Source organism: Aedes aegypti, chromosome 2 (genome assembly GCF_002204515.2).
Source record: "Aedes aegypti strain LVP_AGWG chromosome 2, AaegL5.0 Primary Assembly, whole genome shotgun sequence".
NCBI lineage: Eukaryota > Metazoa > Arthropoda > Insecta > Diptera > Culicidae > Aedes > Aedes aegypti.
In genome coordinates this window covers 430,071,495-430,088,959 of record NC_035108.1, presented here as the reverse complement: position 1 = coordinate 430,088,959, position 17,465 = coordinate 430,071,495, and the positions used below count along the sequence as shown (strand labels likewise).

Below are 17,465 nucleotides of genomic sequence, written 5' to 3'. Positions count from 1 at the left end.
CTCCATGCTTTTCATAGAGATATTCTCTATTCCCATTTTCGATTATCCAATTTTTCGCTATCGTCAAGATTCCGTTTTCAAGGATGTGTGCTGGGTCGTCTGCAGTCTATCCGGTTTCAGCTTACAGGGCTGGTAGCAGGTGTCTTTCTAGTGATTTACTCATGATAAAAATCTGTGGCATTGCATTATGATATTTTCTAAAGGGGATGGTGCACAAATTTGATAAGGAATTTAAAAAAAAAAAGTATCTAGTGGAATTGATGAAGCATTATAAAGAGTAATGAAATTTCAAGTGAATTATTAGTGGAAAAAGTGGGAAGGTTCGCTGCAAAAATTCTCAAATAATTGTCTTTTTCTTCAAAAATCATTTTTTCACAAATTCTTGAAAAAAATTACGTGCGAATGTAATTTTTGTAACATCTGTAAACATCAAGACAAACTCCTGAAAAGAAAAAAAACGCAACAGTGTTTTTGTGAAATTAATGGAAAGAATTACTTAATGTCCATAGAAATTAAAACATGGATTCTTCCAAAAATTCTGCCAAAATCAATAAGAAATTATTGCCAAAAACGAGTGTTGCTAATATCTGGGCTAGACAAAAGCGGGTGTTGCCAAAATCGGTAAGGGACTGTTTACTTTATTTGAGGTCGCTGAATCTATTGCCGTTTTCAAAAATTACATTAGTTTTCCAGATATTAACCCCCCTAACAGCAGCTTCATTTTTTACCACACAGAATAAAAACAAATCACGATACCTTTTTTGATTTTCAATATTTTTGCACCATTTTTTTACAAGTTCTCAAAAAATTCTAGTTTAAAAATCCGTGTCGATATTAATCATTAGTGATCTGGTTTTGAATATATTCGGATGTACCTTGGGAGACCGACATTCTCCATATAAAATATCTTTGGTGGGCATTTTGTTTTTGGTCAATTTATAAAAAATACATGTGGACTATACAATGCCGGTTGTATATTCTTGGAGATATCTGAAAATTACGATATGATGTTTTTTGAAGTTTTCATGATCTTTATTTTGCCAGCGTTGTACCACATACTTAAATGGTCATTACTCGAAGCCGGCTGCACCAAAGTGCTTCATTTTTTACCAAAATACTCTCATTAATGTATTGTTCCGATGAGTGAATATCCAAATACGATAAAAATTCTGTTGTCTGAGAAATTTACGTGGGTTTAGGCAACGCGTCGGTCTTCCAAGGAATTTTGAAATATCTCCGGAACCAGATGACCAATGATCAGTATTGACACAGATTCTAAAACTAGAAGAGTTTTTTGAGAACTTGTAAAAAAAATGGTGCAAAAATATCGACAAACAAAAAAGTTATCGCGTTGTGAACTTATTTTTTGCTAAAAAAATAAAGATACTATTAGAGGGCTAAAAATGGTTGTTGCTAAAATCGGGGGTGGACAAAAGCGGATGTTGTCAAAATCGGGAAGGCACTGTTAACTTAATTTGAGGTCGCTAAATCTAATGCTGTTTTCAAAAATGACATAGGTTTTCCAGATTAAGAGAAAATAAAGAAATGAATTCAGCCACCCAAAATTTACTAGAGATGCATACTTTGATCATTCAAACACGCAAAAAGATTATTTTAGTTCTCTGTATTGTTTCCTAGATATGTGTTATTGAAAATGCATGAAGTGTTCCGGGGAGCACGATCTGAAAACAGCTGCTGTAGAATGTTATCCAAGGATGCAATTGAATGTTGTTTTTTTTTTTTAATAATTATCATACTTTAGAAACACTTGAGCTATAATTTTATCCCTTGAATGCGCCCGCATTCACACAACAAGCATGACTTTTATCGTTCGTCGAAGATAATGAGCCTCTGCATGCTATAAAACGTTTGACTTTTACTGTGCGCGCTGTTTTCATGTTGCCCGTGAGAGAAAGTGAGACACCACCAACATACGGCGCTCAGTAAAAGTTAAAATAATTTATAGCACGTACAGAGGCAATGAGTCACGATAGCTTAGCTTAGCTTAGCTTAGCTTAGACTGACTACACATATCAATGGTTGCTATTCCGTGATTGACCGAAGTCAGTGAAAATGCACAAAGAATCAACTAGAAGTTCGGCTGGGATTGGCCATAATCTTCTTCAGTGTGCATAATTCAGTGCCTCTATTTATACATGGTCAATAACGGCGCCGGCCACGTCCTTGCAGTCAGGTGGGATTGGGGGAAGGAATGTTAGTGTGTATCCTTTGCTATTTGGCGACCGTGTTTGCCTCTGCATCTCCACAAAGGTTACTGGGAGGGATGTTTGTTAATGGGGAGGATCGTTGGGTCACAGGATTCACTTTGATAAGTCCATGATAAATAATTATTTGTGAGATATAAACATGCTTATACGTAAATATAATATTTTCATTTGATATGCACAATATTTATGTAGAGAAAAATTATGCCGACACTGGTGACGAACCTATCAAAGTTTGTTGAATAAAGTGAACCTTTCGCAAGTCTACACTCGTAGTGTCGAACCATTCAAAGTTTTTTTAATTACAAAAATAAAGGTAAAAAGAAGATGGTGTTATGAAAAAAAAAACGTAAATAATTTATGAATCAGAGTTTACGTCGACACTTACAGAGACGAACTATTCATAGTTAATTGAAAAATCATATTTACATCTCACCGTTGTAACGATTAAAGGTGCAGTCATACATATTTTATAGATTAGAAATACAGTCGACTCTCCACATCTCGATGTTCTACATCTCGATATCTCTCCTTATGTCGATGATTGCTTCAGTCCCTTCATTCTGCATACGATTTCTCTCTCCATATCTCGATATCCTCCTTATCTCGATATCTCCATATCTCGATGTGTTCCTGTTGATTGTTTGTTCCCAATTTTTTCTCTATATGTCGATATGAACATTATCACAGGTTACTAGACCAGATTCAAGCGATTCAGAACAATTTGGAAACTCGAAATGAAGTTTGTTTGTTTATTATTTTCCTAGTAACGGAGTGATTTTCAATCTAGTGTGCATTAAATTAATGTTCTTTGTTTCGATCTCTCCCTATCTCGATGGTCCCTTCGATATCGAGATGTGGAGAGGCGACTGTAGTAGCATAAAACGAGCTCATCAATTGATCCGTCATCCTTGAGAAGCAGCAATCCACTTTCAGCTACGCTCGTTTGCTCGGTTATATAAAAGCACTCAGAGAAAAAAGGCGCGCGACCCGACAGGGAAAACAACTGACGACTGCTCGGGCTTTCTTGACGCACTGCCCAGGAGCAAGCGTCAAAATCGAAAGATCAAAAAGGACTGCCGTACAGAGGCAATGAGTCACGATAGAGAAAAAAAGACACAGACTATCCTCTGGTGCCAATCACTGAATGTGTCACCACGTGTGACATTCGCTGACATTCTTTCATTCTGATCCAGCAAAACAAGCGAATATGTTTGATTTGTATAAATTTTGCGATCAATTGCATCCTATATGAATCAATAAATTATAATTAAGTTGCTCGTTTGGCATAATGAATTTGGAACGATATGAACGATATGACATTCGTTTTGACGTTTCTATTGAATATTTCTGAAGACATCAGGCTTGTTTTGGAGTCAATTGATACAAAATGACACTTTCAACAATCATATGCTCTTGACTAAACTAAAGCATATTAGGAAAGTTGTTGCCAATAGTATTTTATTATTTATTCAGAAACTACCGTTCTTTCAAATATTAATTCTTCTTTTGAGTTTCGCTATTGAAATAAATTTTTGCACAGAAGATTTTGTTATGTTTAGCATAAATTTACCCTTCTTTCAAACGTTTCTTTTTTATTCTAAATATGATGTAATTATGATAAAAAACTGTTGATTTAAAATTTAAATAAAGTCCACCTTCTTTTATACATAGGCTGTTCTTTGGAGCTATATTTTCAAAATATTTTCTTCTTTCCAACTAACAAAAGGGCGTCAGTCGATAACATTGATCTGCTCAAGTTATCAGTGAAAAGAGAAATCTATTGCTGCAGTTACTTCGATAAGTTGTGCTACTTTTCCCCTAATGTCGTTTCCTCGAACACCATTTCCCCGAATGACAGTTCCTCGAATATCCTCGTTTCCCCGATAAACCCACTTTCCCGAAAAGTTTTAAACACTCATAATTGTCGTAACTTTACGCAGGGTGGTGCATGAACTGGTCCATCTAATATGAACCCTTATTTATTTAATTGGCGGTTCTTTCGAGTTTTACCGTCCTCAGCATTTTCGCCAACATGTTTATAGCCGAGATTGACATAATACCTCCTTCTTTTGATTGCTTATCGTTTTTTCTCGTTCACTATCCAGCCACTGAAGACTATTACAGCACCTATTTAAACTGCACCACTTTTCGGGGAAACAGGTCATTCGGGGAAATGGCATTTGGCGAACCGACATTCGGAAAAACGACAATCTGGGAAAAGTAGCACAATCACTTCGATGATTATGAACGCAATTTATGATGTCTTTTCGTGTTATTATGTCGCAATAATTTTTGGCGGCCAATGCCTTCTTTTAAAAGTAGGCTGTTCTTTATATTTATACTGTTTTCAATTTTATTATTTAGTAAAACTAAATGTTAACCTTATTTTTGCTGTTTTATCAATTAATGCAAGACGTGCTGTTATAATGGTAATTTCTTCAGAACCTGCCAATATTTAACATTTTTTTTTTGCAAATGCATGATCTCCTTTCGAGATATGCTGGAAAAAATATTATATCAATCACAAATTTCCCCTTCTTTCGATAACAGACGGTGTTTTTGATGTGCACTTCCAAAATTAAAATTTAATATTTAATCGTTCAAAAATTTTGCCACAAATATTTTCTTTTAAAAATGTGTTGTTCAATTGATTTATGCTGAGTTTTGCGTTAGAGCCTTAAACATTTTAAACGAGAAATAATCTGCTCTCGTATATAGGATGTTTTTGCATTATAATTTTCCCTTCTTTTATCAAGTAGTTTTCATCAAGTGTTACGTCCAAACTGGGACATAGCATGATCTGCAGCGAAATATTCTATGAGCGTTCCCTTTATTAATAATTGCGAACTTTCTTTGTCAATTTACTATTTTCAAATATATATATCGCAACAAGCTCGAAGATACTCTGTGTTCTGGAATGTATAGAAAATTATTATTCCGAAAAGATCTTCCACCAGACCCGTCACGAGTTTTATTTAGTTATGCTCTCTAATGTCACAACAATGTTTGGCATACATAGCTTGGAAAATCTCTGAACACCACGCTTGCTGAGAACCTACCAAAAATTTTGGTGGTGTTCATCTCGGTAAAAGCTTCAAAAATGCCGATATTCATTCTAAGTCAATCATTATTCCAAACGGACATTATGCCAAATGACCATTATGCCAAATGACCATTATGCCAAACGACCATTATGCCAAACGGCTTTATGCTAAACGACCTTATGCCAAACGGGGTACAATCGTTACCCATTTTAACTCATAAACGATTTATCTCATCTCGAATAGCTCGATATCGCTGTCGTCTATGAGTGTTAATGCTCTTGAACGCTCTCGCGTCACGTACCGTGCGAGAGAGCGAATATATGCATTCATAGAGCTCTCCGAATGTGATATTTCACGAACTGTTATGATTCATGAACTGTTGCACTCTCTGAATATCGTTCTAATCAGAATCGAAATGATAATCATCTTTGGAAATAAACTATAAAACCCTCCAAGACTTCTTCAAGGACCCTCTTGAAACTCTTTCAGAGTTTATATATATATTTTTTTTTAAGAATGCCACCCGGATTTTTTTTCCGGAAGAATTTTTTGATAAATTATTTGAGGATTTCCTTTGGAAATTCCTCAATACATATCTGGTGAAATGATAAGATAAATCTCTAGAGTTGTTACTGAAGTGAAATCCCAAAGATCTCAAAGATATCCATGAACTACTATTTTAGATTTCTGAGAAATAAATACTGCTCTCTCGATGGAAAAATTTCTGTAGCCCTAATATTTAGATATTTCGGAGAATTCTTGTTTTTATTTTTGGTTTGAGCTCTGGAGTAAGGAATTCCTGTAAAATCTTAGTAAGCGTTCTTCTTCATCTCAGATTCCTGTGAAAACCTATTGCTGGAATCTCTGGAGTAATTCAAGGGTTCTTTTTCTTCCTTCTGGCGTGACGTGTCCACTGAAGACGTAATGTTACACATCACCGAAAAAAAAAACTCTAAGAAATACTTTCTAAGTCATGTCTGGTCGATCTCTTTGAGGAATTGTGATAAAAACTCTAAGCTTGTTTTTTTTTTGGTTCCTGCGCAGTTTTTTTTTTTTTTTTTTGATTTCTAATTAGTCTCATTTTTCAGGCATCTAAAGGTGAGACGGAGTTAGTAGTCTAGTGGTTAGCGCTTCTGCTTCACAAGCAGGAGGTTGTGGGTTCAATACCAGGCCCGTCGCATTCTCAATTTTGTAACATTCTTCCTAATAGCTACCTTCTTCTATCTCTCTGCATTATCAGTGATCATGACATCAAAACATTGGGACCTTCCTTAGCCGAGTGGTTAGAGCAAAGCAAAGCCATGCTTAAAGTGTCTGGGTTCAATTCCCGGTCGGTCCAGGATCTTTTCGTAATGGAAAATTCCTTGACTTCCCTGGACATAGAGTATAATCGTACTTGCCACACGATATACGAATGCGAAAATGGCAACTTTGGCATAGAAAGCTCTCAGTTAATAACTGTGGAAGTGCTCATAAGAACACTAAGCTGAGAAGCAGGCTCTGTCCCAGTGGGGAGGTTAATGCCAAGAAGAAGAAGACATCAAAACATTCTCTATTCTATCTGGTTGGATAAATCGACCTAACCGCATATCACGGTGGTATCCTTACGGTCTTATATCTCATTCATCACTAAAAAAACACTACTTCCTAGGAAATGCGGGTGATTTTACGGTTTTATAGTAACAACGGCAGTCTAATTAACATTCCTCCCTCTCTTCGATATAGATAAGGACGTGGCCGGCGTTATTATCAATCCAGCAATATAACCCCTAGTATTTCTGATTGGTAGTACAGGTGATGTACAATTACAACATTGAAGATGATGAAAAGCCACGTTTTGAACAATAATTTCTTTGTAATCGTGAATATGAAAATTTTTGTTTTTGATTTTCATATTTTTATTTATGAACATCCCTATGCTTTTTATTTTTTTCCTGAAGCCTCTTCTGGTTACCTATTTTTGACAAGAATAAAAGATTGTAGTTTTTTAGTGCTTTTGAAAATATGATTTTTTTTTGTGTTGGAGGGTTAAGACACTCAGTCGCTATCAGCCCTGGGCTTACGTCCTCTGGCCATTGTCGAATTATATGCACTCTATTTTTAGCAAGCTTTCACACTCACAGGGTTTTAGATTTGCCATTTATCAGCAACCATTGCTTCATTCGTATTTTGAGGCCAAACTGAGTCTTTAATGTTTTATTTCTAGGAACTCATTGACCTGTCACAAAGACGTTCCATTTCATAGGCTTCCAAATCTTCAGAGTTCCTTCAGCCACCTGAAGTTATCTCCGGAAAACCAGAAGCATTATGAAAATGTTTTTCACATCCACATACCTATACCTAGATATGCAGCGTCTTCTTTCGGTTTCCGACAGACTGCGCAAGATGAGATATGTATGAATCGTTGTTGTTGGGTGGGTCAGGGGTTTTCCTCTCCATCATCTCTAATATTTGGTCTGACGTTGATGAAGATGTACATGACTCCCCGGAGTCGCGACGTCGGCGAACCGTCAAAAGTTATTCCGGTGAATAATTTCTCAATGCATAGAATATTTCGCCAAGTTATGGAAAATTTATGCATGGTACGATAAGCTATCAACACGGTTGAGACATGAAGTGTGTGCGCAGCCAGAGATGTACGGTCGACTTTGGATCTACCGAGAGCTGTGTGAGATGTGAACCATCACGCTTCTCATGTGTAAAGGTTAGCAAATTAAATTTTGTGTTGAAAATTAAAGATTTTTCTCAACGCACAACCCATCTTTAACCCAATCAAGCTCAGATAAATCTAGATTGGCTTTTACGAGGATTTTTGCCTCATTAATTCCCGCATTATAGCACTTACTCACACTACCCTTCGATGGACCTAATGAAAGCCCCAAATTGTTGTGGATGCGGAAGAACCAAATCCACTGGAACAGTCTGCCCATCAGTTGTCATCGTTTCATCCCGAGCAACTAACCAAGCTGAAGCGAGAGGTGTTTTCCCATGAGGATTACGTTATGCTGCCAAATGACCTGCGGCAAGACCGTCCGTTCACAGCTCCTGCTCTACTTGACTATCTCCTCAACAAGCTTCACTTAGTATATACGGACGTACAGTCGGTCACACGTACATAGATGAAAGAGGAGACTCTTCCGGATCCGCAGTAACGGAACCCATGTGGAATAGAATATGCGCTCCAAAGCTAATGAGCTCCTTCCTTCGGGGGGTGTGATAAGTTGGGCTAATCGTACAATCTGTACCGTCGTATATTCAGTGTGAGAAGGGCTGAGACGAAGAGGAGTGAAATAGTTAATCTTAAGTTGATTTCAGCGGTTTATGTGAGGTTCACATGAAATATGACGTATTTTCTCAGTTCACTGCAATTTACTACGACAGTTTTTTGACGACTACACATTAGGACAGTTTAGATTGAAAAATGGTTTCAAAATATGAGCTTACTACACATTAACCCCCAGTTATGAAATAGCCAATCATGAACTTCCGCAAAGTTGTAGGGAAATATGAAGAGTCAATAAAGACCTTCTTATCCTACCATAAATGAAACTGATTGAAAAATGATTGCTGGCCACACTTCTCACAGTTAAGTGTTAGAGTTTTAAGTTAACTTATTCGTGGAATTATGTAAATCGTAATACTATCCCTCTTTCTTAGATTTTGGATTTACATATGTTTCTTCTATTTCAGATAAAACCTTGATGTTGTGTTACCTTGTTCACAAATTGTGGTAAGTACTTTTTTTTTCAAAATAACACAATAACATAACATTTCTTGTTAGAAATCTGATCAAGTTAAAGCACTGCTATCCGGAACCGTCCCCTATAACAATTGTATAATGTAGCACACAATCTTGTTAAGGCCAAGTGTCGAAGGAATTCTTTAATATCTTTGTCGAAACACCCTTTTACCAGTTCTCACGTAGCCCACCCCTTCCACACCTTCAAAAGATACCAATTTCTGAGCCCATAGAGGAAATTATTTTCCTTTTTCGCTTCCTTTACGCCCAAGCTATTCATAAACATCCTTTGCCTGGCATTCTTTTGTGGTGCTTCCGACGAATGTTGTTCTTTTTTTTTTCTCTCTGTTAGTCGTCCTTATCTGCGAACAATCCCCAACCATTTGTACCACCCATTTGGTGTTGCCTTTCTAACAGGTGTCGCGGTGTGACCAAAAACCACAGAATTGGAAGTTTCTTATTGCTGTCTGGAATGAATGTCTTATGGTGGCACGGCTGCGATAAGGTAGGTCCGGAAAAATTACAGATCGAGTGGAATTCTTTAGGACGGAAAAGTCCGATGACTCCGTCGTTGAAGCGTGATTTTTCTGGTCGAACTATTTAACCCGTTAACGCCCAAGGTATCTCACAATTAGAATTCCGTTTTTGTTATTCATAGTCGTATTCCCATATATTAAACCTTATTTCACCAAAAAATTTCAAGTCTATGGTGGGGATCCAAAAAAATTCTAGTAAGTGTATCGTCCATATCTTCTTCTTCTACTTTCTGGCGTTACGTCCCCAGAGCCTGCTTCTCAGCTTAGTGTTCTTATGAGCACTTCCACAATTATTAACTGAGAGCTTACTATGCCAATGACCATTTTTGCTTGTGTATATCGTGTGGCAGGTACGAAGATACTCTATGCCTTGGGAAATCGAGAAAATTTCCAACCCCGAAAAGATCCTCGACCGGTGGGATTTGAACCCACGATCCTCAGCTTGGTCATGCTGAAGTGTCGTCCATATCTGTTTGTTCTATAAGTTATTTTTCGAGATTAATCAAAAATATTTTCATGCTCTTCGACCCATTACAATGTAAACAAGTTGAAAAAACTGCAGGTGAGTGGTAATTCATAAATAACGTCCCGTACAGAAGAGGAAGGAGGGGGTTACAAGAAAACGTGACTACACATATAAAAATTGAAATCTATACAAAAAGTGTGATATAGAGGAAAATTGAGGAGGATGAATATGGCAAAACTTTGCGTGACGTAATTTATGGACGTACCCTGATAAAGAAATTGCAACATAAAAAATCAAAATTTCAGAGGCGAAAGATGCATGCCAGAACTAAATCATTTAGTGACTTTAATTCAATTTTCTGCTCTACCACGTAAGTAAGATACAGACATACATGCATTTCCATACATTTACATGTACAATTATGCACACTTACATCCTTTAAACAAAAAAAAAAAACGAAATAAAGTCTTACGTCGAATATTTTGATTATAAAAAAAAACCTACAGATGTTTCAGAATAGTCTTCAAAAAGATTCTATAAAACTTGCCAGTTGATAATGAAAACATAACTATCAAAATATTTTTGCTGGGTCAAGTTATTAGTATACAATGTGGCTTGGATCTGACAGCTATCGAAATATATATTTGGCAATATCAGAATTTCGTTAGTGCTTATCAAAAGTTAGTCCTTCAGTCCATTGACAGTCATGCTTTACAGACGTGAATATTTGAAGCCAACATTATTCGTCTATAACGTTGAAGTTACTGCATCACTGATGCATATTAGACTGGCCCACCTTAGTATGGGAGAAAAATAAAGTTGTATAATTCCACGGGGCACCCGCCAGGGTTATTCTTTAGGGTACAAGGAAGACTTCCTGAAAGTTTCAGCTCATTTGGTCGTTCCATAAGCTGGCGCAATTGAATTGAAGTTAATATGGGATTTTCAGCTCCAACATATAGGAAACAGCACATCATCTCTTGTTTGAGTCAGGAAAATTGTTGATCGCGTTCAATTGAACCCAGAATGTCAATAACACTACTTGATACTATAGCAAACAATATTGTAGAAGGTTGTATGATGATTAAAATTGATAAAGTTGGTGTTTTAACTATCTGAAGTAGATTTGCAATATTGCTTAGTATTCCTTCAACTTAGCTGGGTGGTAGCCACTAAGCGCATCATAGCCACCTATGACGCTGGGCGAGCTGCGGCACGAGGTGCATTGCATGCACATGTGTGATTGTACGGGAGTGCTGATCTAAGCCTAACTTTCAACAACTGAAAGCTTAATGAAAATGAGCTTAAATCCACATACAACCTTCGGCAACTATATTCATTAGCGTATCAACTAGTGAATTTGTCATTCTGGGCTCAATTGAACGCGATTAACTAGTGTACGAGACGAAACAGTGACATAGGGTCAATTTTCAATATATTTGAGACGAATATTCCATACAAACTTTGAATTGAATGCGCCAGCTGGGGGAGCAACCAAATGAGTTGAAATTTTGAGAGAGCTTTTTTCTTACCCTAAGGCACATATCTAGGGGGTGCCCCGTTGAATTTTACAACTTTTTTGTTTAAGGGCCAGTCTAATGCATATGGTCTTATCCACTGATAGAACAGAATCCACGCAGTCCAAGATTTTTGACACTAGAGCGGGTCAGAATACCTGGGGAGCATACGGAAGCGTGGCCACTCGAATGTCACAATTCTTGGACCGAGTGAGATCAGCAAGGGAGGATCTGTACTGCTACCTCAACGTGTCGCTGGTTCTTAAAAGCGAACAACCATACAAAAATACGACCAAACAATGGTGAAGGCGTAATCAATTTTCTCGAACATTCATTTTAGGAATTTACTAGAATTTTCTGATTAAATTGGCAACAACGCACTGCAGTAGCGCGTAGTAAATAACTGCTTGCAAACAATATCTTTCAAGCGCATTTACCTGTAATTTTGCGAATAATAATTTTTATTTTCACCGTCAGCCATAAAACTGGTTCTGGACTTAGGTTGGCGGCTATTCATTTGACAGCCGCCGCGCATCCTTGGAGTTCAGTTCATGGATGGACACGTCAATTTGTCGGTTTTTTCGTTCTTCACTCCCTTCAAAAGATCATCTTTTTCATTCGACGGCTAAAAAACAAGTGTTTTCTTCTTTTAGCCTTCAATAAATGGTGTCAAGGTTCATCTAAAAATGTGAGGAGCATTGCATCCGAAATAAGCGATTGTTGCTCGACTCGATAGTAAGTATCCATTGTTTTGATCTAGGCAGACCAATTTCTTATTGGTTGTTTCCTTGATGTTTCGCACATAAAAGCAATTCCCAGCTAATAAGTTTTTTTTGTGAAAATATCTCCTTTAGTTGAACATCGTTTTCGAAGATACCAAATTTTTCATCACTGAACTTCCATATAGGCGAATAAAATATTTGCCGACTAGCGCCATCATGAGAATGAATATAATAAGAAGGATTTAGGCGCATAGCTTTCTTTGGATTTAATCAGTGGATTAAAATTAAAATGTGTGCCCAGTAGTGCCATTTAAGTGATTTCCGAAGTAATATGTTTTCAGGCAAATAGGTCTCATTTAGTTCTTCAACATTGTTAAAGACACTAACTTTGTATCCAATCACTGGATTGAGATACAGTGGGGATTCACTCGTGGGGGGTCCGCTACATGGAATGACTCGATTGTTGGATGTTCGCTGGTTGGAAAATATTCCAACTAAAAAGCACTCAAATATCACCAAAAAATGTCAAACTGACTTTGACGTCTGAGCACCGTCGCATTGAAGTCTCCATATATAGAACAAATGCGTATGTATATGTGCGTTTCGTGACGATTGTCTCTCTAGATTCGTTAGTGTGGAGCATTTTCACCAGCTGTCAGTCGTACCAACTAACGGGTCGGATTCACTAGATGGAAGGCAGTCGTGTTCCAACCAGCGAACCCCTGCTGTATAAGCAACTAAAATGTTTGTCTACTAGCGCCACCTTGGGAGAGTTTTTCAAACTACTTTGTTTCTGGGCGAATAGATCCCATTTAGTTGAATATTTTTGTCGAAGACATCAATCTCATCGTTGGACTGAGATATACAAAAAAAATTGACCGCTAGCGCCACCTTGTGAGTGTTTTCCGAACTAATAAGGTTCTAGGCAAATAGGATTCATTTAGTTGTTCAACATTGTCCAAGATACAAACTTTGTATCTAATCACTTGACTCAGATATTAACAAAATAAAATCTTTGCCCACTAGCACCAGCTAGTGAATGTTTTGCAAACTAATCTCGATATCGAGTTAGAGAACCATAGTAAAAGTTGGTTTTCATGGCTACCTCGATGGTCCCTTGGATAGCAATTGCATTGGTTTTGTGTTTTGTAACTCGATACCTCCCTAACTCGATGGTCCCTTCAATATTGAGTAAGGGAGAGTTAACTGTATTTAGTTGTTCAACTTTGTCGAAGACACCAATTTTGTATCTCATCGCTGGACTAAGATATAAGCAAATAAAGTTTTGGCTTACTAGCGCCATCTTGGGAGCGTTTTCCGAATCTATAAGGATCTATGCGAATAGACATTATTGAGTTTTTTAACTTTGTCGAAGACACCATTTTTGTAACTCATAATTGGACTAAGATATAAGCAAATAAAGTTTTGGCTCACTAGCGCCATCTTGGGAGTGTTTTACGAATCTATAAGATTCTATGCAAATAGATATTATTTAGTTGTTCAACTTTGTCGAAGACACCATTTTTATACCTAATAATTGGACTAAGATATAAGCAAATAAATTTTTTGCTCACTAGCGCCATCTTGTGAGTATTTTCCGAATTTATGAGGTTTTATGCAAATAGGTATTATTTAGTTGTTCAACTTTGTCGAAGACACCATTTTTGTATCTCATAACTGGACAAAGATATGAGCAAATAAAGTTTTGGCACACTAGCGCCATCATGGGAGTGTTTTCCGAATTTATACGGTTTTATGCAAATAGGCATTATTTAGTTGTTCAACTTTGTCGAAGACACCGTTGATGTATCTCATAATTGGACTAAGATATAAGCAAATAAAGTTTTTGCTCACTAGCGCCATCTTGGGATTGTTTTCCGAATTTATAAGGTTCTATGCAAATAGGTATTATTTAGTTGTTCAACTTTGTCCAAGACACCAATTTTGTATCTCATCGCTGGACAGAGATATATACGAAGCAAATGTTTGTACGTTGGAAAGTTGTTTCATATGTTGCTTATATATACAACATTTGTTGGCGTCTGTGCGCCACCTGGTGAGTTAATTCTGAATTAAAATAGTTACCAAGTGGAAGTCAATAGTCCTGTGATCAACTTTGCAGAAGACAGTTTTCTCTTAAACCTCTTTATTTTCAAGATATTTGCACTACAAGTACCGTCCTATTTATAGGACGCTGGGCGTTCTGGGCTTCAGTCCTATTTTTAGGACGCTGGGCGGATATGGGTTAAACAGGCTATATGGGCTATGGCTATACAGGATATATGAGAAAAAAATTGTGTACCCTGGGGCGAAATATTTTACAATTTATCTTACGCGAAATAAACAAATTTTCATAAATATGAAACACTATCAGAAAAGCAACTGGTTTACATGGACAAACTAAAGTGAAATTTGCGAAGAAGTTACTGGGCTTCTCGGTGAGAATCAAACTTACGACTTCCAATGCGCTTGACAGGCGCGCTACCAACTATGCCAAGAGGAGTACCCTTGTACGAATTCGATTTTAACTTAATCATGTAATCCTCTTTTGCAAAGCAAACAAAACAAAACAAAACTGCTTAAAGAACTTTCAAACGGATTCTCGGTTGTACTGAATTCGAATAACAGTTAAGTTAAGTTAAGTTGAGGCATGTAATGAATCATGTCATGATAGATGAAAACGCAACTTCAAAAATAACATTAGACATTCAAGCCAAATGTAACAAATTTATAAAATGTCTGTATCCACTTATTAACAGAGAGCCAAAAAAATCTCTACCGAGAATTCTACCCCATTACCAAATGCCATGACCCCGAATTCTATTTCCCAGAATGTAGCACTACCCCGAATTCTATAACCTGGTTTACCGGACATGCACGGCTCAATTAAACGACATGTCCGTATGGAAAACTATGCTGATTGAAAACCATACCGACAATGAAAGTGCCAATAATATTCACTTACTGATACGCGACTTTTTCTGTACGTATCGAAGCTCTGCAGAAATAGAGGAAATGACTGTCGCTTTCTCGAAGTGACGATACCGAGCGATATACGAGAAAACTTCAGAAGCACTAAAGTGTCTGTCATGTCTCCTCGTTCCACGGAACAACTTTCCTCCACCATCACCACCACTTGTCGGGAAAACAGAAATGACCACGATGGTCATCGAGGCCCCGTCGTTTTACTATTGTGGAATTGTGGACTACCATTTTTGTGGGGGAGAAGAATCTTCCAAGGATGAAAAGAGCCACTCAAATGATTATACATAATAAATCAAACAAAAACAAGTGTCCAGCTCGCAGCAGTCGAGGGATGGCGCTGGAAGGAAGCGAACCATGGCGAAAGTTGGACAGTTATTTCATTTTTTCCACTCTGGTAGATTGTGGACAGTTCGTTTATGGACGTTTTATTCATATATCCGCGCCACCATTAAAGTCAAATAGGTTCTTAATGTGTCTGAGGGTATTTGATATTTAATATGGACCCTCGTGAAAATCTTCTATGATGATTTTTTTCGTTTCACAAGAGTTTTTTGTGACGCTGATCGTCGTTTACAAACCAAATGTTACATATGTTTTTCATCCCACAGAACCGGATAGTTTGCTCCAGAAATACATGTCTCTATTAAAATAATCCACATGGGATCAACTAGCAGAGTCCTGTATCACACACACAGCATGAGCCTGGCCAGGAATCACTGCAAAGAAGACTACATTTCCTGTGGTGTTTACAGAAACAATTTACTTTTCCTGCACTCTTAACTCAAACTGCAACTGTCTCTGTCTCTCTCCGCGCTCTGTAGTGTGTCACTCCGGTTCCGGTAGGGGGTCAATATAGCCCGCATGAATTTCCGGTTCCACCAGCAGCACATGGCAGCAATCGCGGGGGAGTTCCACACCGACACGTGCAACCCGTGAAGCCACCATAGCCGCCGTTACGTGGCCCGGATTCAGCGACAAACATCCCACGTTTCACCAAACCAGACCGTGTCGAACGGGTGGGGGACGTTGGGGCAAAGTGCAGAATCTTTTGTTTCTGTTGAAGTCCGTTGAAGTTTTTGTTCAATTTTTCCAACATGTGCTGGTTTATTAACCATGCGTTTGCATTGACAGGAAAGCCGCCAAATTTACATTTTGAAACTTCTGCTTTTTCACAGTTTTTAATTTTACTGATCAAAGATATTTCAACTCAACTTATATTCTTTCGTTCCTTTATTGGAAATGAAGCATTCCCTAAAGCAATTAAGCTTAAGGTGAACATGAAACAAAGTCACACATGTAGAAGCATATATTTCTATCTTATTTGTTCAATTTTGGGTCGATTTTTTTAATGTTAAGGAAGATTATAGACTCTTATACATAACAGATTGTTCTCAAGAATACATATCCGGATTAATTGAGGTATCAGTTTTCGGTAATTGGTGAAAATGTCTAATACAATACGTTTGAATGCTAAAGTCGTCTATAATGTTTGATTAAACTTTGATTCAAAACTTCGAGTCAAATCAGTTTGAGAAAAGTTAAAAATAATGTTATACCTTTAATTGATTTATCTTTACATGAAGAATTGAAACAAATGTCACACAATGACTATCCTCGGTTTGCTAGTTTGTTTTTTCATCGTAAATTTATTGGTGTAAATGTTGACCAACTTTATTTTTCAGATGGATCTTTAATGAAGGACATTGCAGGGTTCGGAGTATACAATCATTTTGCAGCACATTTTTTTAAATTACAATCTCCATGTTCTATTTTTGTTGCGGAATTAACTGCATTATATTTTACATGCAGTTTGATAAAAAATCGTTCACCAAATATATTTTTTATTTGTTCTGATAGTTTCAGTTGTCTTAAAGCCATTAGATCCGTAAATTTTCATGCTAAGACTCATCATCTTATTCTAATGATAAAACAATTATTATTTGAACTAAATTTACTAGGATTTATCGTTAAATTTGTATGGGTTCCATCCCATTCAAAAATTTATGGTAATGAACAAGCTGATTCTTTAGCTAAATTGGGTGTTCGTTGTGGTATTACATATAACCGTAGTATTTCTGCATCTGAATATCATACAAAATTTAAGAAATCTTCCTTAAATGATTGGCAAACGTCTTGGGACTCTAGTGATAAAGGGCGTTGGTGTCATTCTATTCAACCAAAAGTTTGTCTAAATCCATGGTTTAAAAATTTATCAGTTAGTCGAAATT

General features: G+C 37.1%; 1 protein-coding gene across 4 annotated transcripts in view; it reads left to right on the top strand.

Annotated features, from left to right (window-relative positions):
- The window catches only part of LOC5573943 (tRNA-dihydrouridine(16/17) synthase [NAD(P)(+)]-like), a 394,431-nt gene that overhangs the window by 161,296 nt on the left and 215,670 nt on the right, over positions 1 to 17,465 (top strand). For all 4 annotated transcript variants that reach the window (XM_021847713.1, XM_021847712.1, XM_021847711.1 and 1 more), the window contains one exon: positions 8,963 to 9,002. The gene's annotated coding sequence lies outside the window, so the exon portion shown is untranslated. The remainder of the gene's footprint in view (positions 1 to 8,962; positions 9,003 to 17,465) is intronic.